The following is a 26,781-nucleotide window of genomic DNA, read 5'->3' as shown; positions in this document are numbered from 1 at the left end:
TTTCCCATTATTTTTATGGCTTTTTAAAATGGGCTTTCACAGGCAGCTCTCTTCCCTCTCTGTTTTCAGTAGCCCACATCAATTCACAGATGGTTGACAAACAAGGTATATAATAAAACTCTATTTTTTATTAAATAACTGTGGCTATAATAATGGTATTCACTGTGATTTTTTTTTTTTAAGTCTTACAGCCTGAACCACTCAGCAATGAACACCCTTGCACACCACTTTACTCAGAGCCTTCCTGATCTTGGTGGCTCTCAAAACAGATGCATGGGATTCTGTTGTGAGGGCCCAGTTGTAAGATTAATGTCAAATATTAAAGCAGCTTATTAAAACTACTACTGTTTTCTGGATCATGAGCCTCTCACACTTGGTTGTTTAGTATCCAAATCTCTATTTTTCAGTCATATGATATATCTATATCTATAGAGTGTATTAGAAGTGTGATCAAGATGTCTGTATCTTTATGGTTTGAATGGACTGGCACAAATTCAGCATGATAAGCATTTATATTACATGGGATTTTTTATAAATTTACATCAGGAAAATAACAGTTCAGTCCCATTATGGTACATTTATTATTTTTTCAGATTTAGCAGTGTCGTGGTTTAAACCCAGTCAGGTAACTCGTTCACTCACTCCCCCCTTTCTTTTCCCTCCCCCTACTCCCAGAGGGACGGAGAGGAGAATCGAAAAGAATACAATTCCCACGGGTTGAGATAAGAACAGTTTAGTAACTAAGGTATAACACAAATCACTGCTGCTAACACCAATAATAACAATGATAAAGGAAATAACAAGGGAAGAGAATACATCACCTCACCACCAGCTGACCGATAACTTGCTCCCCAAGCCCGACCAAGCACCGACCCATACCTACTTCAACCCTGCAGTCTCCCAGCCCTTCCGGCCAACTCCCAGTTACCTCTTGGGCATGACGTGCTGTGGTATGGAATACCTCTTTGGTCAGTTTGGGTCAGGTGTCCTGTCTCTGCTTCCTCCCGGCTTCCCCTCCTCCCTGGCAGAGCATGAGGCTCACAAAGTCCTTGGCCAAACCAAAACATCATTGTTATCAGCTCTGTTCCCGAGCTGAAAGTCAAAACACTGCACTGCACCAGCTACCAAGAAGGAGAAAAATGCCTGCTACTGCTGAACCCAGGACAAGCAGTTATGAGCCTGCTTTTTGGTACAGGAGAAATATTTTAGAGGTGGTTTTCATAACTGCCATTTGAATACTAGTTTTTTATTCTCTTAAAACCACCAAAAGAAGAATACTATTGAATTATTTAAGGCAATGAAATGGATTTAATCTTATCTGCAAAATAGATTGAAATATATGGTGACATTTATAAACTAAAGCTAGTGATACTTTTCTGTTTTAAAATCAGCTGAAGTTAAGTAGGTTACAGGCTCAGGTTTAACTCTGAATGTGGTGGGACCAGCTAAGTTACAGGAGTGAAATACGGCTGTAAACAGCAAAATCTCTGAGTAGAATCAGAAAAATAAATGTAAGGGATAGAGTTTTGATTAGAGATTTTTCATCTTAAACGCTAAATCAGATTTTTTTTATCAGAAATTGGTTTGGCAGAGCATAGGGGTTGCTGTTAGATTTCTAAAAAGCGATAAAAAGCTGTGGTGCTAGAGCCAAAACCTGAGTTCAGGGATATGGTTAGTCCTTGAGAGTCGAAGTGTGCCCTGTCTTGAGCTGCATGTGAGCCACATAGTTACCCAGCATCTTCTTTTTCACCTGTTTAAGAGAGGGTAGTGCTAGCACATGGTTTAGCTTTATTTCTTTCTGCCACAACTGGTTTGGTTTTGTTCTAAAATGCTGTGAAAGCTGAAGAACAAAAGCAGAGTTTGAGTCTAGGGAGAGATCTAGCATTTATAAGGTTTTAATAATCCATCTCAATATCACGTGTTCCAGTGAAAGAACATACAAATGCAATAGTGTTGAATAATGTCTACTGTCAGCTGCCCTTTTCCAGCAGGAATTGACTTAACGCATAGCAGGTTAAATTTTCAATATAAAGTTAACAGTCATATTGACAATACCATTGTCATTCTATTTCAATCTTTTGTCCTTTTTTTAGTTGATAGAAACACAAGGAAGAGAAGGTGGAGCATTTACTGGAGAATTATAGCTAGCAAAAAATAATTGAATCAAGTTACAAAAGGATTGTGTATCCCATGAGACAGTCCTCCTCCTGCCTGGTTGTATTAATTACTTCCTCCATAAGGAATGCCAAACAATGACTATAAAACCAAAATCAGACCCTCTGTTTTGGTTTGGATACAGCAATCCTAGCAGGATGTTTTCATACCTAACTTTTATTTGTAAAATCTGGCAGTTATTCCAGACATTGCCAGTGTAGTACACAAACACAAGCAGGAATTACTGTTAGATATTAACTGTGTGTATTGAATGCTTCACTGCATATGTTTAAGAGTCTCATGAGAAAAATCTCAGCGTATGCACAGAAATTACATGTGTTGCCACCACAGCTGCTGCAGTATTTTCACACTTTAGTGTGCTGTCTCATGGCAATCAGGAAACTATTATTTTATACAAAAAAGAAAGAAGGCTTGAAGTGGTTGGGTTTGTTACCCCTCTGCACTTCATAAAAAAACAACCTCCACCCAAATTGCAGTATACCTCCGAAAAAGAAAATCAGGCAGCTATGCATTCTTCACCATCTTGTCTCCTAGCATATCATTCCTTCTCACTTGAAGAAAACACTGCCTTTGGCTTTTCATAAGAGCGGAGCGTAAGATGTTGTGAAATCTGGGATCTAAATGATATGGAATCAGCTTTGCCAGCATAACGCCAAGTTAGCACACTTAACGTGCATGCTTGGAATATGGTTTCACAAATAAACTTAAAGAAACGTCCAAGCAAGAGGTGCTTTTACTGTTTCACACTTGCAACTAGATGGCCTGATACCCCAGAGAATGACCAACACAATGATACTCTTAAGACTCTTTTATCTAAAATGCATTAGAGTGTATTTGCATATTTAGGTTTCAGAAGAATAAGCATCGTGCCTGCACGTACCCATCAGCATTTTTATTGTACACTTACAAAAATAAAATTATTCTGCTTTAGAATCTGATAATAGGCTCATTTCAAAGCCCAACACTAGGATCCAGTCACAAGAACAGAAACTGAGCCAATAATCTGAGGAATGGGATCCTCTCCATAAAGCAGCGACAAAATTTCCCTGCATTACTTCTTTGTGGTATGGTGGGATCATAGCTGTTAATCTGTACATGGCAACTTTCCAGGCAGGAAGCTAAATGCATCTGTGCTCCCACTCCAATTTCTAAAGCATTGTGAGGGACTTGGTGCACAGATCTTGCTATGTGTATGCAGCAGCCTTCCTGTCACTCTTCTCCCCAGTTAGAGCCACTCTTGGTTGGAACCTGTTTTTCCTTCAGCCTCCAAGAGCACCCAGGTAGGGTTGGGGACTTCCCTTGCAATAAGCAATGAATTTTCTGTGTAAATCTTGACAAAGTCTACCTCATATTCTGCTTGACGAAGCATCAATAAACCATGCTTAGATCAAGGGGGTCTGCAACTGCTCACACAGTGAGTGTGCTATGGTACAGCTATTGGTATGGACTAGAAAAGGGATGAAATGTGCCATGTAAGAGTTAAAAAGGAATGGAAAACCATCACTGCCTCTGGGTAGACAGAAGACAAGTTACAAACAGCATATTTTTACCCAGAAGAAAGTAGCAGATGTTCCTGAGAGCACAGAGAGTATCTGGAGTGCCTGTAGTGATAGTATAGGTTCTGCAGTTCTGACTTTATCTTAGGTGGTTTAGTGTAAGGAGTTAAAATTTTGGCATGACTTTTGTCAAGGAAAAACACATAAAGCTGCATTTTTAATGAGCTATCTTTAAAGAAAAGGTTGCAAAGTTCTAGGGTTTTTCTTGGGAAATATTTGGAATATGCTGTTTCTCATCTCCAAACCTCTTTCTATCTGTAGCAATGTCTCCATTACCGAAATGGAAATACCAGAATAGAAAGCCTAGAGGGTTTATGGTTTTCAGATTTTGGGTGAAAGTGTGTACCCAACAGTCAACTAACAGAATATTGGGACCATTTCTTAATTATTTTCCTTTATTGTTTAAAGGCACAGAGCTTGATCCCCCACTGCATTGTTTCAGTGTTGTCACTCCACTGAAATCCTAATCCACGGTGATGTGTGGCTATTGGCAAGAGTGAGTCAACTCTGTGCACCTGAAGTTGGACGTTGCTTTGTCCTCCAATGTCAGAGCTTCTCTGAGCTTCGGCTCTGTTTGAATTTCCCAAGAGGCACAGTGTGGCTACGAAATAGTCAAAGCAGCAAGGGCATGCTGAGCCCAACAGACCGCTGCCAACCCCAAAGCTCGGCTTTTCAGGACTCAGACTGCCTCCTGCTCCTGTGGGAATGAGGTGCTTCAGCAGCCTCAGCCAGGCGGTCTGGAGTCACAGAAGGGGGAAGGCAGTGATGCTGGCATGGTTATTACCCTGCAGGACCAGTAAAAAAGTATGTGATTGAGAAATATATACTCCTCCCTGTATGTATGGGAAACTCCTAATGTTGGTTGAACGTGAATAAAGAGCAGTTTACCAAGGAAGTGAAGAAGAACAGCATAGAATGGAGTGATATAGATGAGATCTGACGTGTCTGTGTTGTATCATCTGACTTCTTATAGCCTTGTTCTAACGTCCTTTGTCTTTATCTATCCAGTGCAGCATTATTATTGTGATACTGTATGATTAAACCAACAAAGAGTTTAATTAAAGAATAAATAGTCCACTGATAATTTCACCCATTACTGTGGTACTGGATTTAGCAGATATAAGCATCTTACTAGTGCTGCTGCTTCTTATTCTTAGTATTTTTCCTAAAAAAATATTATCAGGAAGAAATATTTTCCATCGAAATTGAACCATGACAGTTTGTCTTGTAAGTTCACATCCATAGCAACTATGTACTGAGTTAGTAACCAATTATGTGTAATCATGTAAAATCATTGAACTATTGGCAAAACTCAACCAACTGCTTTTAAGTTTTGATATTTCTATTCCACTAGCTGGTAAACATAGAGTAGAATTGCTTTTGTGATTATAGCATGGGAATCACTGATGATTTATTGAGAAGAAGCTTATTATTAGTCTTGTCAAGATGACAACTTCATTAATTATCCAGTGGTTTTGTTGATCATTTCATTTCTTCATATGAATAATTTAGAACTTTGAGACATACAGTAATTTTCATGAAAGGCCTTCATATTGGTCAGCTTCTCAGGTGCACATAGAAGACTTAAATCCCAAATGAAATATCTAGCGTTCTTTGCAATCTCATTGTAGTTAATTGAACCACTGTTGCTTCCACTGTTTCTAATCCTTCTGTAACAGTCTAAAAGAAATTACCAAAATAAAATGTCTTATCATCAGAAGCAACATTTTAATTAGTTTTAGATTTTATTTCACTACTACTAAATTTTTGTGATGCAAATAATGTTTCCATATGCTATTTCCTATCTATTCCTTATGGCAAAACAAGTTGAAGAATTAAGAGCAAGAAACTAAGGGACAAGTAATAGATGAGATAATAAAGTGTTAACTGTTGGAAAGTAGATCTATATCCCCAGTCTTTAAAAAAGAAACAGAAATGAGTCCTATATAATTTTATTACTATGTCTATGATACAGGATTTCTGAGGACCAATCCTAAATGAGTTATGAAACATGAGATACAGTTTTGCATTACTGCCTTTGAACAGCATTAATATGTAGCTGTTGAGGGTTTGGTTTTTTTTTACGCTGGGTACTGATATGTTCCTCATTACCACAGCATCTGACAATGGAGACACCAGTACATTTAAATACCTCTCCATTTTTCCAATACCTGTCTTTGGAGCATATTATCTCTGTTTAAATTTTTTTTAATGAGGAATAGTGCACCTTAGTGCCATCTTACAGACACAGAACTGAGGTTTTGTCTTGTTAAATTTGCAGTGTATTTATGATCACAGATTGTTTTCAAAAGCTGATAAATAGAAACTGAATTTTCCAAATTTAGCCAAATTAAGCACAATAAATATTTAGCCTAGGAAATAATGAAATGCACCCAGACTGTCCATTCAGAATATAAATTAATATTCACATGCTGAGCATACAAATTGAATGTTTTCCACAAAACTGTTTCTTAACCAGTTACAATGCTGACAGAGTACCTGGAATAGTTGGTCTCCAACTGACCAGCTTCTTCATGTTAAAGTTCTGCATTATCTCTTTGTGCAGGAGCAGGCAGCCAAGGTTTATGGTGAATATCTTTTAACTAGCAGGGGAAAGATTTTCAAACGTTCTAAGTAAAAAGCAAAAAGTTGCAATACAAAAATCAGTTTTATTTTAAGACTGAAATTTTATATTTCAATGGAAATGAGTAAAAAATGTGGTAATGGGATTAGGTCACTTAAATGCAACATCCAGAAATAGTGGTTAAAAGAAACTGCTGTATGTTGCAATCACCTACGGTATCACAGGTGGAGAAATGCGTGCTCAACACTTTACTGCTTTGAGCTTTGGGACCCTGGACTTGTCTGCCTTCCCATGCATGGAGACATTGATTTCTCTTATGCTGTATACCCAGATTCTGTCTCAGACAATTAAGCCTCTTTTGAAAGAGATTAGTACTTTATGGGGCATCCCAGAAACACATACATACTTAGCATTTTTGTGGCCAGTAGATCATTCCTGAAGTTGTGGAGCTCGATTAGTGGAGAACCATTCAGATACTTCAGAGGGGTTTTGCTATTAGATTTCTAGTTACCATTTTGGCCAATGTTCTTTTGATACCAGTCTTCATCAGACACTAATGACCTCTGGCTATTTTGGTATTTAGTTTAATGCAAAATTACCTCATATTATTCAAATCTGAAGGAAGGGTAGGGCCCCAATCATATCCCCTGCATAGAGAGGGAAGGCAAATCTTGCTTACCTACACCCAGACTGATCAATATGTATGCAGAGATCAGCAAGTCCAGTAGACAAACCCAGCCGAGTATACATTCCTGATTAGGAGGAACAGATAATCTTCACATAACTTTTCTTAAAGTAACTCTTTTTTTCACAGATCATCCATACTATTATGATGGGTTGTATATGACTCAGGGGACTGTTAGCCTTCACTTAACAGAACTCTGGGCACTCCCTGTTGGCTCACATCACCTGCGATTTTCATAGGAATCATAATTAAGCCTTTGTGCCTTGGATCTTTATGTATGTCAGTGGGATTGTAACTTGTGCCAAGCTCAACTCACCTCCAGAAATAAGTAAATACAACGCTCTAGTAACTCAGCGTGCTCAATTCAGTAAATATTTTTTGTGTTGAGAATATGGATTGACTGGTGAAGCTTATGTGGTCAGATCAATTTGTTCCCTGGGAAAGAGACTTCAGAATTTGAATCTGCCTTTTCATTTCCTGAAAGATCTGACAGTGAATTTAATGTTTTGCCCTTTGTTCTTTTTTCTTATAAAATCTGTTCTGCCAGGGTCACTTACCAATTTATTCTTTCTGATATGTAGCTTATGTGAACAGTACTGGAGGAGCAAGGGAAAACACTCCTATTGGCCTTGTCTTTTCCTTTCAGGTGATATATGGTTCAAAATGCTTTCATGCTCCTACCCTAACAAAAAAGTCTGATGCCTTTAATAATGCCTTTCACTGTTCAGCCAAGCAGTCTGATGGCAATCATTATCCTTCCTCTTGCTTCATCAACCACTAACACTTGGATCGCAGGAAAGCCAGTGCTGTCCCTCTTAAAGAATGAAGTGCAGCTGTGCCATTGTTCTAGGGTGGGATTTCATAATTTTCCAGGTGCTAATTAACTTAATTTTTAATATCATAGTACATATGCACAAGAGTGTTAGGGTGTTTGTTTACTTTGAACAAGATAAGGTGCAAAAGGAAATGGGTTCTACCAGTGTGAAATATGTTATTGAAGTATATCCATTTACATACATGATATAGTACACCTGTAGGGATGTTATGAATGTGATGTGTGACTTCATGCAATATTCTCCCCAATATGAGTTTCAAAACCATTCTTTCCAAATTTACAGAAATACAGCAAACCCATGCTTTACTTCTGAGTTTTAGACTTCAGTGTACTTTAACTTTTTGCTAATGTGTACAACATCTTATATTGTTTATGAGATTGGAGATGCAGCAGAACTATACCCATATTGGCATACTGTGCGCACAGGACAATTTGTTTACAAGTAAATGCAGCTTTCCTACATCTTTTTTTAATGGAAAAGAGATTACATATGTTAATGGAAAAGAGATTAAAACTTTTCAATTACGGACTTCAGATACACTTGCAATGGCAAACTCTCATACTGCCTTTGTTTCCAGTTGATTTTTGTTTTTCTAATTAAATTCTAGAGATGCAGTCAGACACTAGCAGCCATGCAATTTAATTGATCAAGACTAGGTAATGAATAAACAAAGAAATAATCAAATAAAACTGTTTACAAACAGAAGAAAAGCACTGATTATGAAAAGTCAAAACTGTATTGAGTGAAGTGTTTCACTTCACTAAACCTCCAATGATTTCTTTATTCTGTTATTTAAAAAGTTTAAGCTGTAAAAGAGAATTCAAGAGAAAACTGAAAAGGGTATTATCCAGTTAAAAATAAGCTAAAAAGCTAAAAAGAAAAAATAATTTAGGAATAAAGATTTTGAAAAGAATTAAAAAAAAAAAAAAAGTCAGGAAATAAATTATATAAACTTGAGTGTTTTATTGTTTCCAAATATAAGTGTTTTCATTAAAAACACAAAAACCACAGCAACCTAAGTATATGTAAGAAAGTGTTTTCTGTTTGTATTAAAAAAGGGAAAAAAACCTTATCAAATTCTTTTATTTGACCCTTTATACACTGTAACAACAGCAGAACTTACTTTTAAAGTGACCACCACAAGCTAGAGGAAAATTATTCCATTCCATAGTATGGGACACCTCCTTTGTATTTCCCAGTGCAGGAGGTATGGATACTTCAGACACTGAGCCAAACTGATATCAAGGCAGCAGTAACCCCTGCTGTAGTCATTCAAAATCCTCATAGTACTAAGGTAACACTGGACAGCTCTGATAAAGTGAATTTTTGGTATCCAAGTTCAAAGATGGCCTGCAAGTAGAGCTGCCTAGCAGAACTGGGCCTAAATGCTAAAGCTGTCATTTTGCCAAATTGAATTAGGACTATTTTGCATAACTTGAAAACATTGTGGCCTTGAATCATGCCAGATGGGCTGGAGTTGCAAAATGTGAGGAATGGTATGACAAACCAACAGGTACCAGCACAAGACATACGGAAGCATGGAGAGACTTTGAATAGTTAGGGTAGGGGTGTTTGTTCTACACAGTCTTAATAAATTATGTGCACCATAGAAAGTGATCCTGGAAAGCTGCTGTTTGCCTGCCCTTCTCCAGGTGCCTGATCCCTGATTTCCTTCCCCAAGCTCTCTTCACTCCTTTCTATCTACACTTCATTCCTGAATGCAGGACTTTGGACTTCATTGCACTCCATAGTGCATCTCCTTCTCCCTTGCCATGTGGCTAGTGTCCCTCTTCTGCTCCTCATTCTCTTTGTTTTCTCTTGTCAAAAGTTTGATATGCCACATGTTTTTTTGTGGCATATCCCTGCTTTTGTCTGAATGGTTTGTAGAGAAAAAAAAAGCAGTCCTTTACTGTCGATCATTACCATGGTTGTTTCCTCGGGGGAGCTTCCTTTGTTGTCTATTACTGATTGTAATATGTCTCTAACTTGAGCACTAATCATAGAATCATAGACTAGTTAGGGTTGGAAAGGACCTTAAGATCATCTAGTTCCAACCCCCTGCCATGGGCAGGGACATCTTACGCTAAACCATATCACCCAAGGCCTCGTCCAACCCCACCTTGAACACTGCCAGGGATGGAGCATTCACAACCTTCCTGGGCAACCCATTCCAGTGCCTCACCACCCTAACAGAAAAGAATTTCCTCCTTATATCCAATCTAAACTTCCCCTGTTTAAGTTTTAACCCATTACCCCTTGTCCTGTCACTACAGTCTCTAATGAAGAGTCCCTCTCCAGCATCCCTATAGGCCCCCTTCAGATACTGGAAGGCTGCTATGAGGTCTCCATGCAGCCTTCTCTTCTCCAGGCTGAGCAGCCCCAACTTCCCCAACTTCCTCAGCTTGTCTTCATATGGGAGGTGCTCCAGTTTCCTGATCATCCTCGTGGCCCTCCTTTGGACTTGTTCCAACAGTTCCATGTCCTTTTTATGTTGAGGACACCAGAAATGCACACAATACTCCAGGTGAGGTCTCACGAGAGCAGAGTAGAGGGGCAGGATCACCTCCTTCGACCTGCTGGTCACGCTCCGTTTGATGCAGCCCAGGGTGTGGTTGGCTTTCTGGGCTGCGAGCGCACACTGAAGCTGGCTCATGTTCATTTTCTCATCGACCAACACCCCCAAGTCCTTCTCAGCAGGGCTGCTCTGAATCTCTTCTCTGCCCAACCTGTAGCTGTGCCTGGGATTGCTCCAACCCAGGTGTAGGACCTTGCACTTGGCGTGGTTAAACTTCATAAGGTTGTCATCAGCCCACCTCACAAGTGTGTCAAGGTCCCTCTGGATGGCATTCCTTCCCTCCAGGGTATCAACTGAACCACACAGCTTGGTGTCACTGACAAACTTGCTGAGGGTGCACTCAATCCCACTGTCCATGTAACCGACAAAGATTTTGAGCAAGACCAGTCCCAACACCAATCCCTGAGGGACACTACTCCTTGCTGGTCTCCAGCTGGACATTGAGCCATTGACCACAACTCTGTGTGCAGCCATCCAGCCAGTTCTTTATCCACCAAGTGGTCCATCCATCAAATTGATGTCTCTCCAATTTAGAGACAAGGATGTCGTGTGGGACAGTGTCAAACGCTTTACACTTTGCGTGCGTAGTAGCAAGGTACAGGTAGATGACATTGACTGCTCTACCCCTGTCCATCATTTCTGTAGCCCCACCATAGAAGGCCACCAAATTGGTCAGGCAGGATTTTCCCTTAGTGAAGCCATGCTGGCTGTCATCCAGCACCTAGTTGTTTTTCATGTGCCTTAGCATGCCTTCCAGGAGAATCTGCTCCAAGATTTTGCCAGGCACAGAGGTGAGACTGACTGGTCTGTAATTCCCCAGGTCATCCATTTTCCCCTTCTTGAAAATGGGGGTTATATTTCCCTTTTTCCAGTTGTCAGGAACTTCACCTGAGTGCCATGATTTTTCAAATATGATGGCCAGTGGCTTCGCAACTTCATTTGCCAGCTCCTTCAGGACCCGTGGATGGATCTCATCAGGACCCATGGACTTGTGCACGTTCAGATTTTTAAGTTGGTCTCGAACCAGATCCTCTCCTACAGTGGGCGCAAGGTCTTCATTCTCACAGTCCCTGCATCTGCCTTCCAAGACTTGGGTGGTGTGGTCAGAGCCTTTGCCAGTGAAGACTGAGGCAAAGAAATCATTCAGAACCTCAGCCTTCTCCAAATCCTGTGTAGCCAGTTCTCCTGAGAGCTTCCTGAGTGCGCCTACATTCTCCCTAGTCTGTTACCTCTAGCTAAGTTTAATTCTAACTGGGCGTTAGCTTTCCTAACCTGGTCCCTAGCTTCCCGGACATCATCCCTGTATTCTTCCCATGCCACCTGTCCTTGCTTCCACTTATTATAAGCCTCTTTTTTCATTTGAATTTTCCTCAGGAGCTCCTTATCCATCCAAGGAGGTCTCCTGGCCCTCCTGCTGCACTTCCTTCTGGATGGGATGTAACACTCCTGAGCTTGTAGCAGGTGATCCTTGGAAACATTTGTTTGCTTGCATTTCTCCTTGCCCCAGTGATCCCGCTGACTCAAATAGCAGATTTGTGTGAGTAAGAATAGTGAAATTTGGCATTTCATCTTTGTCTGTTAAACACAATAGATAGTCCTTCTAGTTGTACAACAGTTTCAGGAAGCTATCAGAGGAAAAACACCTAACAACAACCATTTCTGATCTGAATTTATTCCCATCTAGGCCTGATTAAACTTCAACTGGAACTTGTCCTGACTAGAAAATAAATGGCCTGTGGAGTCTGGATTTTTGCCTACTCGAAAAACCTTGCGTGTGTGTGAATACGTGTGTGTGTAGAAATATGATTTATGAAAGTATTGATTTTTTTGTTAAATAATGAATTAGATGTCCTACCACAATATTATTTATCAAACTTTTTTGTCATATAATTAAATTGTCACATAATGGATTGCAGCCATATAGATTCATTAAATATTAAAACCTACATATGACACAGTTCACTTTTCCTTTGGCTAACAGCACATTTCCTCTGTTCTTTTCCATTAAAGTCAGTGCTAGCTGTTCATCAGCCTTATCATGCAAGTCGCAGTATCTGTTTTCTAAGGCAAGCAAAGCTGTGAGGTTTTTAAGTTCACTTAATTTCAGTTTGGAAGCTAATTCTGCTTGGTGATCCTAAATCTGCTTAGTAAACTTTCATTGTAGTTTACGGAGCTAATGGAGCTTTTTGCCATGGAGACAGTTATCCCATCAGTTGTCTCCAGGTGTGAAAACAGTAAATCTGCTGAACTATAATAGAGTGTTAAGAGTCAGATCCGAGCTCTTAATTTGGAGAGAAGCATTTTTTGAAGCCTGGGTGTAACTAAATTCTCAGCCTGTAAGCCAGGAGCCAGAAAAGAACTTGAGAGAAGTATTTTCTCTCACAGTACACTCTTTAAATAATAGAAGATGAAGAGGAAAACCACAATCACTACCATCTTAAATGGATCTCTTAATGGAATTTAAAATATATTAAAATAGAAATATTTTAAACCGTGCAGGAGGAGAAGTTTGTAGATGAACTGTCAAGTTACAGTAGCTAGAAATTGTGTTTGAGAAAGAGAAGAGGAAGCTGATCTGATATAAAACATAATTGCATCCAATGAAAGGCACTAAGACCCCTTTCAAGAATGAGTTCTTATTCAAAAGAGGACTGAAGAAACACTAACTGAAGAGGATGCTTTAAGAATATTTTCTTTGCAGATACGAAGTATAATACATTACTGCACTTGAGTGCAGAATACCTTCAAGTAAAGGTAACCCTAGTGATCTTCCATCTGGCAATATTGCTGACTCTCCAATAATGCTTCTGAATAATCATTAATAAAAAACCCTAAACCAATACGCAAAACAGAAAAAAAAAAGAAACCCCATGCTAGACATTATTTAATAAGAGCTCCTACCCTAGATATTTTGCAATAACAAAGACATTATCTGTTGTGGGGGAGTACTGCACTGCGCTGTCCAGCTGCAGTCATTATGTTAAGAACATATTTCTGTGTGCTGCTTGTTCAGGGCTGCATGGTATGAGAATTAAAAACACAGCTTTCTTCTCCTCCACAAAACATAGTATGTGATGTTTCCATTTCTTGAAGCTCTGATGCCACACTATAGCCTAGTTTTTATTTTTCAGTGTAATAAATTTTATAAGCAGTTTGATTATGTCATTCCCAATATTGCTTCATTTTCTTCTGCCTTCAAAGTTCATTATCATTTGTGAGATTGTAATGTGAACTTTAATTACTGGAGTAACCAGAGTCTCACTAGGGATTTAAAACAAACTAATTTTGCACTGTACCTTTAGGGAAAGGAGCATGACCAAACTTTAATATACACTGTGGAGTAGAAATGGTAAAGCTGGCTATATCTAAGTGACTTGGGTGGGATTCCTCTTACCTGCATCTACAAGTCTACAACCTGGATGCCTACGTCTGAGCTAGTTACGTGAAGTTCACTTCTAGTCAGCAGTGGTAAATAGGCACTTCCAGAAGCACAAGGTCAATTTACTTGCCCCCTTTTAAATGCCTCCATTGATTTTTAAAAAAGTATAGACTACTATGTACAGAAAAGCATTCTGTGATAATGGATAACAGTTTCCTCTATATCATCCATATCAGCTGTTGTGGGAAACACTGGGCATAGACCCAGTGAGGCAATTGTTACTCTGATGTTATAGATGTGTCTGTACACCACTTGTTAAGTGCTAGACAGTGTAACATCCTAAAATACTCCCTTTACATACCTAAGGAACTAGTTGTATAGAGAAGAACCTTTACTTGGCATACATACAAATATGAGCATATGAGCATGCAGGTACTGATACACCCAGTGAAAAATTAGATCAGCATTGTCCTAGACCAAACACACATGCTTTATGGTTCTGTTGTAGGTCTGCCATCTTAGCCAAAATAAAACCAGTTTTGGGAGACTGAAGCAGGCATGGCAATGCAGGCATGGATATAGTCCATCTTGTACCACTTTGGTGAAAAATCAAATTGATAAATGACAATTTTAAGTCCCAAGCTCAAAATGTAGGAAATTACTAGACTTTGTAAATGGTGGGGGGGAGAAGAGGGAAGGGGAAGTCGGTGGGTCTCTGGAAATCCAGGACAGACTTTTCATGACTTCCCTGATTCCTCCTGAAGGGTTATAAAAACAGCAGTTTTCCCCATAATAGAAATCCCGTGCTTTTTTAGGGGTTTATATTTTGCATGTCTACAGTGTAGGCCATGGAAATGCAGTATTTTGTGGTCAAAGTTAGAGCTCACAAGGTTTTTCTTAACAGTAACAGTGAGATCTGTATCACCTTCATCTGTTTAGTTGACTGTGTTTTATTGTTTTCTATGAGAAAGTGACTATTATGTGTAGATCAGTATCAGAGTATAAGAATAACACTCACTGTAGTCTTATAATACACAGAAGCAGAATGCAAAAAAAACACTAAATATTCTGGTATTTAAAATCTGTACTTTGCTCTTACATATTCTTCTGCAAAATACTTCAAGTAAGTGGCCTTACTGAGAGGTAGGACATCTGTTTTCCAGTTCCCTTTGTATTCTCTTTTTTTTCTTAATGCTCAAATGGTTGTATTCTACATGACTTAGTCTCAGTAAGCTTCTGGAAAATCTTGAATCAAGGCTGACAGTTTTCCAGTAAATGACCATTCAGATGAGATATAGTCAGTCTTAAATATAAAGGGCTAACATTTTTCAGAAAGATTTCCTAGTTCTCTTTCTTACCAGTCAGCGGTTAGGAGGATATTGCTGCTGCTGCCCATCCTGGTGTGACTACAAAAGTCTTACGTGTATTTTATTATCTCCCTTTCTTTTTTTGGTGTCAGTTAAGATTCACAACTGCACACCAGAGCAGATTCCCATACGTGAGAACTGTAGGAAATTACTTCAGCTTCTAGATATGAATCCTTTTGCCTGTATCTTTGATGGTAGCTGGTTCTTTCCTTGGGAAATAACAGCACAGAAATGGACAAACTGCTGGAAGAAACAAAAAATTCTCCTGGATCATCATTCTTTCCTTAGTCTTTTCAGATAAAGATTTTTTTTTTCCTATTTCCATTCCTATTCTTCTAACATTGCAATTCCTTCTCACCTCAAGTCCCTGCTATTTCTGATCTAACCTACACTACCCTCAAAATACCGCTGGATACTTTTCCTACTTTGCAGTGACTCCCATTTTATGAAAGGATCACTGCAGCACCTGTTCTCCTATACAGGATACAATTATGCAGAATAAGAAGCACACACTGAGATTTATATGCCACCACAGGTGAAATCTGAATGTTCTGGGATGAGTGTCCTAGAGAATGAAGTCATTAGAAGGGGGTATGGTACGACCAGAAGCTTAATTAAGGTAGTACATCAAAGGCTGCAGGAGTAGTTAAAAACATACTGAAGGGTCACCTCCCCCTTGTCTCCATGCCCTAAGGAGAGTGGTGCTGGGCCTGCTGCAGACACTGGATGGGAGAAGGGGGAGGCTGAGACAGTGGGGTTGGGGCAGCCCTGCTGCCTTCAAACCAATGTTTGGCCAGAGAGTGGCTTTCCTCCAGCCTGCCTTGAGTGGAAGCTTATGCCTCAAGGTGCTTGCTGATGGGTTTCCTTGCAGTGCCTGTTAAAAACAGTGCTCCTGGCCTCGTGGCAAAGCAGCCAAGCTGTTGAACTGTGAACTTTAATTAGCAAATGCTAGTCCAGAAAACCGGGATGAGAAATGGGGCTAAAGAAGCATTCTAATCTGTTGTGGGACCTCTTAGGAGTAAATGATTTTTCCCAATTAATACTCAAGGCACTGATATATGGACCATGTTCTCAACTTTTAATTTACTATTTAATTTTAATCTTGGTTTGCTTCTGTTGTCTGAATATAGCCTGCTTCAAAATAAAATGTGTTTGGAGTATATATTTCATGATGTTGTACTGCCAGCTGTTCTTTTGCTAAATGAATGTTAGAATAGACTTTTTGATATGTTTACTGCTAAATCATTAAATATCACACCTCGCCTGTTAGATACCTGGCAAGCATGGTATTACATAAATATAAATAGACAAGATTATTTTCCATTCCTATTTGAGTCTGAAGCCAGTCTACATCTATTGCTCCACTGAAGTTGCTGTAGTAGGTGATGGGGTAGATATTTTTATCCTTTTCTTTTTTTGCTGTTGGATTTCTTTATCCTGTCACTTTCAATTGATGTTAAGTAGTGTGAAATACATAACCAGCAAGTCTTAATACATCAGAAAAGTTCCAAAGCCAGAATTGCACAGGGAGTAAATTAACATTCTTGCATCTGTTGACTACACTTCATGCTTTCTTTTTTCACTTTTTTTTTTTTTTGTTACAGTATGCTAATAAAAGTATGGTTTTGGAGATATTCTTTGTATGCTGCTTATTATCTAGTGATCTTAAATGATGTGGAACAAACATTTGTTATAATATACGCATGTAAGAGTTACTCTAGAAGGTTTCCTAGACTACAATTGTTTTACCTCTGGCTTATTGTTTGAGAAATTATGGAAAAACATATGGACATGTATCAGTATGTGCATGGGTAATTTCAAGTGTTGCTTCACACTTGAAGTGTGAGTCAATCTATTATGCAAAAAAACCCCAGCCAACCCCCAAAAGACATGTTTGACAATGTCAGAAATGCCAGTGAGAAAATAGTGATATTTTATTAATCATTCTCTCTTTTTTTTATCATTTCTGTACAAAAGCATTTTAAGAGAACACACACACACACACAAAATAATCTATGAAAGATAATCTTATTTAAAGTATCCTGGGAGAATAAGATCAAGATTCATTTGTGTTATATAATTTTAGAAGATTTTAAGAAGTAGTATGAGAAACCCAAAATCTTGAGTACTTAACTGCCATTTAAATACCATCAGTATCATTTATCCATACTTTTCACAACTCCCCAAGTCCCAAAGCACCATATTAGTTCTTAAAGTTAATTGAAACTGGTAAAACAACCTACACTGCATTCAAGTAAATATAACAAGCAAACTTTATTTTTGGTGAGAAAAGAGAGTTTTGCATGTGGGAACTATTGGATAAAGTTATTTAAGCTGCACTTCTTCTAGAGCTTCTTTTTATTTTTTGTTTCAGTTACTAGATACCAAGGTTCAGATACCACAAGCAAGGTTGCCAGATGTCTCAATAAGCAATAGAAACTTAAAATAAAGGAATGTAAGACTGTATTCTGTAACCTGCAGATTTTTATCCTATTTCTGTAGTTTCCCACCCTTTCTTATATTTTTAGTTTATTTTTAGAGCCCTGTTGGTTATAAGCCGTTTATTTGATGCCATAATGATTTCCGACTTGATAATTAACAGAATAGAGAACCTGCCCAAATCCTCACCTTGAAGTAGAGGTAGGTAGAAGGCACTCAATCTATTGTTTTCCCAGTGAGAAGATTCTATTTTTACTATGGACATATCAGCATGGGATATGGATGGTTGCGTTCTGAGTAGGCTTCTACTTTCTGATTTAAAAGTCTAGCAAAATAGTAAATCATAGAGATAATTACGGTCTGTATGCTGTTTTGGGTTTTGTGTAAGAAGCAATACATCCGTGTACCACCCTCAGAGATGCACAGTGTGAAAAAAACATGCCTTGGAGTTTGGTTTCTTTTGTTGTTGGGGTTGTTTTGGCTTTTGGTTATTTTTTTTTTCTCTGCCATATGTATCCCATCTGCTGGGACGTATCCTGGCTGGCTTTCTGAGGTAGAAGAGTTTGTGTCTTATCTGATGATATTCAAAGTGTATTTTGTGGGTTTTGGGGCAGACACCACACTTTTTTTTTTTTTTTGAGAATTAAGAACACTTAACGTCTCTAGATATACATGATAAATAATGCTTATAATGTACTGGCAGGAGCAGCGTTTAGACTTTGTGTTGAGTTGCACTATTAATTGGGGAGAGAAAAAAAAATTAGCTTAAAAAAAAGAGACAGATTATGTGAAGGCCACTCAGACACAGGTTTCTTCCGTCATTGGAGAAGTCCATGGAGGTCTATCCTCTGTGGGAAGGATCCCACACTGGAGCAGGGGAAGAGTGCGAGGAGTCCTGCCCTGAGGAGGGAGGAGCAGCAGAGACAGCATGTGATGAACTGACCTCCATTCCCCATCCCTCTGTGGCACAGGGCGGAGGAGGTAGAGAAAATTGGGAGTAAAGTTGAGCTTGGGAAGAAGGTAGGGGTTGGGGGAAACTTTTTTTAAGATCTGATTTAATTTTCTCATCATCCTATTCTGATTTAATCGGTAATAAATAACCGATTTCCCCAAGTTCAGTCCATTCTGCCCATGATGGTAACTGGTGCGTGATCTCTCCCTTTCCTTATCTCAGCCCACAAGACTTTTGTCAAATTTTCTCACCCCTGTCCAGCTGAGGAGAGGAGTGATAGAACAGATTTGGTGGGCATCTGGTGTCCAGCCAGGGTCAACCAACTACATGTTGAAATCAGGGAAATCTTCAAATATTTTGACTAAGAGCTACATTAGTGGGATCATTTCGAGTGGGCATTTCAGGAAGCTTAAAATGGTTTTATTATTCTGTAGGGTTCAGAAGTTATTATTTCTTTTGAAAAACCTGGAAGAAAATGTTATTTAAGAGTTGTCTAGTCAGGAGGGTGAAAGGGAAGACAGTTTTCCAGATCTGGGGACCAGAGTGATTATATGTCCCTCACAAAGATGTTGTACCAAGAGAAGTTCATGATAACTTAGTAAATCTGAGGCCACCTCAAACTTTTCAAAAGTGATTCTATTTTTTAGTTATTATGAGTTGGTATTAGAAGACACTTATGTGAAGTCATATGGGAGGAAAATATTTTAAAAGTCCTAAAGTTCAAACTGGGTAGAAGTATTGTTCATAGCCCCAGAGTTTTAGTGCCAGTAAGCGTGGAAAAAAATGTTTCCAATGTATATGGTAAGTCCAATTAAAAATCGACTACAGACAATAAATTCTGCATGCCAGCAAGGTTCTCCAGCTATGCCTTATCTAGATCTGAGTTAACAGTACCCAGAAATTGAAACTGCTGTAGAACTAAGCCTTGAATTTTATACTTTCTTAAATTGACTGTTGAATAGTTATTTAGGAAGCTAAAATGAAATGACTTCATTATCTAAGCCATTTCTAATAATGGAAATCGGATTCCTAAATCATGTGGTTTCTGTTGAAAATTTTGCCCAGAGTCCTTCAGTAGATGAAGACATGTGGGGAAAGCTGGGTAATGAGGCGTCTAATTGCCACTGTCTTTGAGATATTTTTGGTAGTAATCTGTACCCTTTGCATGACCACTCTGTTGCGTTCTGAGGAAAGGAGAATCACTTTCATGCCTCTTTTGCAGAGGAACAGAATCTGTAGCTATCCTAACAAGGGAGGTCTTGGTTCTTTTGCCATACTGAAGATCAACCACAGTGCAAACATATCCTTTTATCAGTCCATCAGGATATAAATACTTTAACTTCATTGTTACTATTTCTATTTGTGTATAGAGATTTTTGGGTTTTGCTTCTAGATTTGTATATAATATTTTTTTTTCTGTAGATAATGTTATTATTCTCATGCAACTAACGTAGGATTCTTGAGTAATCTTAGAATCCCACTTGTATGTTGGTGACTTTTTCAGGAAATAATTTGATTAGTAAGAAGTAAATTATATTTTAAAAATATGTTTATACATACACAAGAGAATGTCTTGGTTTCTGGCTATTTTTTGGTGTCTGGTTTTGGAATAATGAGGTCAAAATCACTAACCAAAATTGTAAGAGTTCACTAAAATGACTTGGTTTTTAACCTCATCAAATGAAACAATATGTAAAAATGTTACATTGTTGGTTTGGTGAAGTGACTAAAGGTATTTCTCTGTTATTCCAAGGCTGCTGTAGAATGACACTTCTTCTAATTACTAGTGGCATAGAGGAAGATAAATACACATCTGCAATTTTCTTCCTGATTTGTACAGATTTCCAACACATCACACAGATGATCAGTGAAAATGCTGGTGTTCAGTAATTATCTTCAGCACTCGAAAGGTTTGCACAGATATGTTAATAATCCCATTAATCTTCTTCCTTTATATGTAAAGCTGTAGCCCAGATGTTGCATCATTTGCAAATCTTGCAATTAAAACATTTTATAACTTGCAGTTATGCAAAGGGGCAGTAGACTGGAAAATGGGTAAAATTGCTTGGCTAGGACATTACCATGGCAACACACTGACCTCCGTTCAATTAGTTACAACTGAAGATCCAGCTATTAATTATAATGGTCAGAAAAGGATATAATCTGAATCTCCTTTTGCCTTTTTAGTATGGACATTTCTCACTTGCCATAAATCTCTGACTTTAAGAGACAAAGCTCCAGACCTGAAGCATTAAGAGTGATAGTGCTTAAATACTGATTGAAACTAGAGGACTGAAAAAGAATCTCATTTATCAGCTATATTCAAGGTACTACTTCAACTTTTTGTAGTCTGAGCCCTCTGTCAGGCAAACTTCAAAGTGAATATTAGTTATAGCTCATTTTAGCTATTGAAATGTACATTATGTGTGCCGGCAATTATCTCTCACTTTAGAAAGCTACTGTTAATTAGGGCCCAACTCATCACCATGGGACTTGTGGAAACAGATAGATGCCTTCCTTTTTCAGTTTTACATTTTGCTGTAGCAAAGTTGTTATTTTCTTGACTGACCGGTCCAGTCCCACCATAGTTACCCAGTAATGCACTGGCTGACAGCAAATACCTTAGTGTAGGGTCATTTTGGGGGAGGTTGTGCAAGGTACTGCCTCACCACATCCCTTTATATTCACTCCAACAAAAAAGGCAAATCTTGAGCCTATGATATATTGAAATTCTCAGGATTTTGGTGGGGTTTTTTTTTTGTCTTTTTTTTTTCTGTTTTAATTATTATTTCTTATATTTAAATTTTATTTCTGGTTAGCTCCACATTACAATAAACAGTAAATGGGAGAAGACCAGGTACTCAGCACAATTACTTCTCCCTTCCACCTTGAAGTGCAACATATTCAATATTCATGTAATCAATGCTAATGTGTATTTACATTCTGTAGCTTATTAGGATGACGAGAGTTGTGGGGTTTTTTGGTGGTGGCGCTGGTGGCATTGGCAGGAGGATGTATATTTGTAGAGGGGTTTCTTCTGCATAGTTTTCCTTTTTTCTTTCCTTTTTTCTTAAACACTTTGCCCTAATAATTACTGATGGAAGGCAAGGAGGGAGCAGAAGGCTCTGACTGGGAATAGAGTCTCAAAATCACTGGACTGGGCAAAGTTAACTAAACACAAGGGCCTGGCAAAATACATGGTTACTCTGTGACTGACTTTCAGAAGTTCTGGATTAGACCCATATAGATTAAAATGTGCGTTTAAATATGTATCTCTTATATAATAGCCACCAAGAAATCTCACCCCAGAAGGTGCTTGTGCATTTTTTATGATAGTCATACCCTGCACAGATGGCAAGTGTATAAATTGCATCCTGGTTTTTGCAGCCCAGTGCAGGACTGGTGTGAAACAAGAAGCACAGAACAGTACAATACGAAATAGTCACTGAAATTATTTTGAGGTGATCCCCATGCAAGATGCAGATTTGCACCGCTTAGATGAAAACAAGATATGCTAGTGAAATCTTCTTAGTAATCATAATTACATTGTACCAACTGATGGACAATTACGGCAAGTTCAGAACTCCTTTTAGCGTATTGATTAAAGAGCTGTTAACTGTTTGTTGTTGTGATTCTTTCCCTCTCTGCCTCCAAGGCCCTTTCTTGCAAGAATTTACCTGTGCAAGTAAACCCATTTCTAGTTCTACTTTGCAGTTAAGAAAACATATAAAACCTATAGCTTAAAGACAGCATGATAAATTACCTTGTTTTTCATAGGGGTTCCCCTATGTATATAGCAGCCTACAGTTGTTGTAGAGTAGATGGTTCAAAGATGCAAATTCAGCATAATTAGTTTTGAAACAGTCTTCAGATTATTTGAGGTCCAGGAATGAATACAGAAACTGTAAGTTTCCACCCTTCCCTCCTTCTTTCCCCCAGGAGATTTATAATATATTTGGTGAGTTTGGGTTTTCTGTGGGGTTTTGTTTAGTTTGGGTTTGTGTTCCTTTGTAAAGTTCATTTAACTCCCTCTTCATCCCAAGGTGATGTGCACCCTATATGAGTCAGAGTATCTGAACAAAACTCTCTTTGATCTTCTTAGAATTATTTTGGTAACATGCTCTCTATTTTTTTAATAAATGGAACTAAATAGTAAACAGATATAGTAAAATTCAAGAGAGAATTTGCAGTTTCTCTGAGAGAAAGACACATACCTATTCCCAAATGTAAGTCAATCACATAAACGAGACATTCACATAGAAGAAGAGATTTAGACAGTCCAGTGAAGTAGATGGGAGGGGGAAAGTTTCAGAACAGAAAGAACATAGTTGTAAAAAACCATTTTGACTCACAGAAAAGGCCACTTTTCTGCTTTCCAATGTAATTCTTCAGCTTTTCTTTGCAAAAGTACATTTGTACAATATTTTTCACACTGCTTAGGCTTCTTAACATTGCCATTTGACTGAACATGCAGAAGAATTTATGTTCTGGATTAAAGCACTAGGTTTCAGGCGGTGGAATCTGGCAGTAGGCACATTTGCTATTATTAAATTCCATAGAGTCAGCAAATTTCCCATATCATGGAAGATATTTCTGCCTGCTTCTACTTGAATTGAGTTTAATGTTTCCCACTCTTTCCATGAGATACATATTCTGATTGAGTTTATTTTCTCTGTGTTCCCTAAAAATCAGCCTGAGCTATCTGAACACTTCAAAAGTATCTGGTTTACATTTAATCAATATCCTTTTGAGCATTTAAATGTTTTCATGATGTACCTTTTAACCATCTGTTCAAAGTCAATAAACCAACTCAACTGTTTCTTTTTCAGTGGGTCATTTTATAAGCCTCTCCTTATACAGGATAGTAGTTGAGATGTGTCAGTTTCAAAATCAGAGACTCAAAATAAGGTACATTTGGGATCCAGAAGGAAAATAATGGTTAGACCCTGTCACTTTCTCCTGTATACGCTTCTTATTTATTTCCTTTGGCACAGTTATATGAGTACTCATTTGATTAACTGTTTCAAATATATTTATAAGGAAGCAGATTGTTGTGCTGCTGAATCTTCACATTCCTCATACTTTCACTGGAAGTGCTTTGTCAGAGTCTGGAGGTAGACCTCAGAGGCTATGTCTATTGTAGCAAGTAGATGAAGAAAATCCTGTCATCTGGCCCTGCAGATAAAAGACATAGCACAGCTTTTTCCATATAGTTAATTTCTCTTCCTTCCTCTCTTGTCCCCTTCCTCACAAAACAGTGGCTTGGTCCCTTCTACCTGCTGAGAGCAGTGCTTGATCCATGATAGTTCCCCAAAGTATTCCTGAGCATTTTCTGGATCAAACTAGTTTTTGCAATCCAAACATGTGTCAAGAGAGTGCTAGCAGTGTGTATCATCACATCCTAGTGCTGGCCTGTTTGGTTTGCTGTCATGGATGTAGCTGAACAGTTTTGCCATCTATAACCATATGGGTGGCTGCAAGTAGACCCAACCTCAGTTCTAGCCACAGATGAAGCAGCAGGAGAAAAGCTGTGTGGCAATTCTGGCGCAGCCAAAATGAATATATTTTGAATATCCTGAAGGCTTATTATTTCAAGCTCAGGATTGCACTTATATTTTCACAGGACTTCTAGTTTTCAAGTTGGCGTATGTTCTATTAGCTGAGGAGGCATAGCTCGCTTGCATCTGTCTGGAGAATACCATCTGCTTCTCGCTTTTCATTAGCAGATCTAGTAACTATAGCCATATGTGGTTTACACAGAGTGAAATCCTTGCCCCAGAAATCTCTTTTTGGGTTGCCTGATCAATTTGATGCCAGCACAGGTGAATGTGCCTCAGAGGCCAAATTTTATTAATCAGTGGAAATAAAGTAATAAAGTTATTTTTGTCATAGCTTTTATCAGAAGTATGTAGTAAAAAATGCTAGCATACACTATGACTAAGTGTATATGCATATGCATGCACATGTGCTTACAAACACATATATGTATAAAAGCAAGATATTTATACTGTAGATAGTATACATTTTTGGAAGTGCAGACTTTACCATTTGCAGAAAAGTTAGTTGAAGAGGGTAGTGAAATCACTTTGCTCTGAAGAGAGGGGTTTGGGAGGAACAGAATTCTTTGTGTCATATGGTGGATGGGCTTTGTAATATCTATGAGCATAATACAGACTGTCCCATGACTTTCTGTATTGCATTATTCATTACTGTGCAGGAGATATTCAGTGTTGACCAGTTTCTCAGAAATCCATCAGAATGGTTTTTGCTTTCTCTCTCAAAGTAACATGAGCAAGAATATGCACTTCCATTTTAACTAGCCTTTGGCCCATCCATGAGGAGGTGAGATTTTGTAAGCCTGTCCTGTGTTGCAGTGGTGGGGTGAACTCTCTGCAGTTTCAAGCGGTTTCTATTCGTAGTTGAGCTGTACACTGAACATGTGCAAAATGAAACAGACATATGGAGAGAAGGGAAAAACCTGTTATTAAATTATACAGTAGACAATGCTATACTACATAGATGCTGTCACTGGTTTTGGTGTTTTTTGTTTTCTTCCCTCAAACAAATTGAACCTATGATATAAACCTTATGTTATGACAAAACTAAAATCAGATGAAAGAAGTCCAACTTTGTTAGGAAAGGTTGATGCTCTGTGACCCAAATGTCTGACCTGATATCGCTCTCAATGTTAGTAGCCACCCTACAGGCATTTTCAAAGCAATTTCAGCTACTGTACATTTAATTCACAGTGACATAATTAGAACATTAGTAAACTTGGCTATCTGGTCATTGCAAGTCATCATTTCTGTACGTGATGAAGTTATAGCAGTATGAAGGCTCTGACACTTTAAGGAGAAACAATCTGTAAGTTAATTTTTTAGAACACTGCAGCATACAAAAGCCCCTTCTCTTTTCTTGTTTTTTAAACATGTGCTGCAGACATCCTTACAGAATGATCCCATGTTTGCTGAAGCTTTGACATTGAAGCATTGTAAAGTGAACCAAAAAGACAGCGCAGAGAAGAGAGCCGTGTTTGGCATACAAAATAGGCCCCTTGCAAGATCAAACTGTCGCACACCTTCCCCGGAACATCAGTAGACATAGCTTAGTCCCATCAATAGTTTACTGACCTGTGCTGTGATAACATTTCCATCTCTGGAGTGCAGAGTATGTGACATTTTGCAAGTACTTTTAACGGGGAACGGGGGAAGGGGAGATGACGCTTATCCAGCTTGTTGGTGCGCAGTGGACAGGGCCAGGGGTATTGATTGGGCAGGAAACTCTCCTCCGCTGACTGATTGCCACCCCTTGTGTGTGTATGGTCTTTGAACTTTGTTGTAGCTGGATAAATGGAACAGTTTCCAGTGAGATCAGTCAGGTCTCAGCAAAACAAACATCAGCCAAATTGAACAAAAAAAATATAAATAATCAAAGAAGCCCTTGATACTGCCTCAGTCACAGACAGGTTTGATGCTGTTGTGGGCTGTTTGACTGAGAATGTAGATGACTGTTTGAGACAATAAAGATTTTAAGATCCCGTCACACACTTAACTTCCAGAACGACTGTCCTTCCTGTTATCCTCAGGTCAGCACTAAAAGTGAAAGGTTGGAATACCAATTAACTTATCTTCCCGACAAAACACTGCTCAGTTCAGGGGTATTATGTAGCTCAATATTTTATTAACGCAGGATGGCTTTGAGCTGCATTTCCTTGATGCACTCATACAGGTCTTTTCTTGAAATTATTTTATTAATTATTGATATCATTGGAAATCAACCACAAGTTTGAATTAAAGATTTTTGAACTTTGTATTTATTTTTGCTGCATCTTCATTTTTACATAAAAGGTGAACCAACACAATATGAACTATTAGCCATTAGTCTGTTCCTTTTATTTTTTTTCCTTTTATTCTGGGGGCTGAATAATTATTGTAATATTGTGCACTAATGTTCTGGAAAAATGATTATAATAGTATACAATAACATATTCTGAGAATAACTTTCATAATTAATAGTAATTTACAATTTCCCATAATTGTTAGTGGGGAGACTAAAGATCTAGGGATGTGCAAGAACACAGATCGGTTATATGAAAGTAAAGAGTTTGAAATTTCTCTGTCTCTAAGTTGGAAGTTTTCCAGAGGCTTCTGAAGAAACCTTGCACATACTATCAAAAATGATACTTCTGAAGTTCTCCTTACTCTTCACCTTTTCTTGTATGTTCTTCTCTCCC

At 38.4% G+C, this 26,781-nt stretch overlaps 1 protein-coding gene and 1 long non-coding RNA gene across 19 annotated transcripts in view; one reads left to right on the top strand and one right to left on the bottom strand.

Moving 5' to 3' along the window:
• LOC130596576 (uncharacterized) overlaps positions 1 to 23,001 on the bottom strand; it is a 55,756-nt gene extending 32,755 nt beyond the window's left edge. The window contains exons 1-2 of the long non-coding RNA XR_008971556.1: positions 22,901 to 23,001; positions 6,231 to 6,361 (exon numbers count right to left, since the gene is read on the bottom strand). This is a non-coding gene — a long non-coding RNA (uncharacterized LOC130596576). The remainder of the gene's footprint in view (positions 1 to 6,230; positions 6,362 to 22,900) is intronic.
• ROBO2 (roundabout guidance receptor 2) overlaps positions 1 to 26,781 on the top strand; it is a 1,076,913-nt gene that overhangs the window by 345,010 nt on the left and 705,122 nt on the right. The window lies entirely within an intron of this gene.

This window comes from Pezoporus wallicus, unplaced genomic scaffold (genome assembly GCF_028554395.1).
Source record: "Pezoporus wallicus isolate ANWC-B61680 ecotype Strahan unplaced genomic scaffold, APGP_CSIRO_Pwel_v1 contig_5922, whole genome shotgun sequence".
Classification (NCBI taxonomy): domain Eukaryota; kingdom Metazoa; phylum Chordata; class Aves; order Psittaciformes; family Psittacidae; genus Pezoporus; species Pezoporus wallicus.
This window is presented reverse-complemented; position numbering and strand designations above follow the sequence as displayed.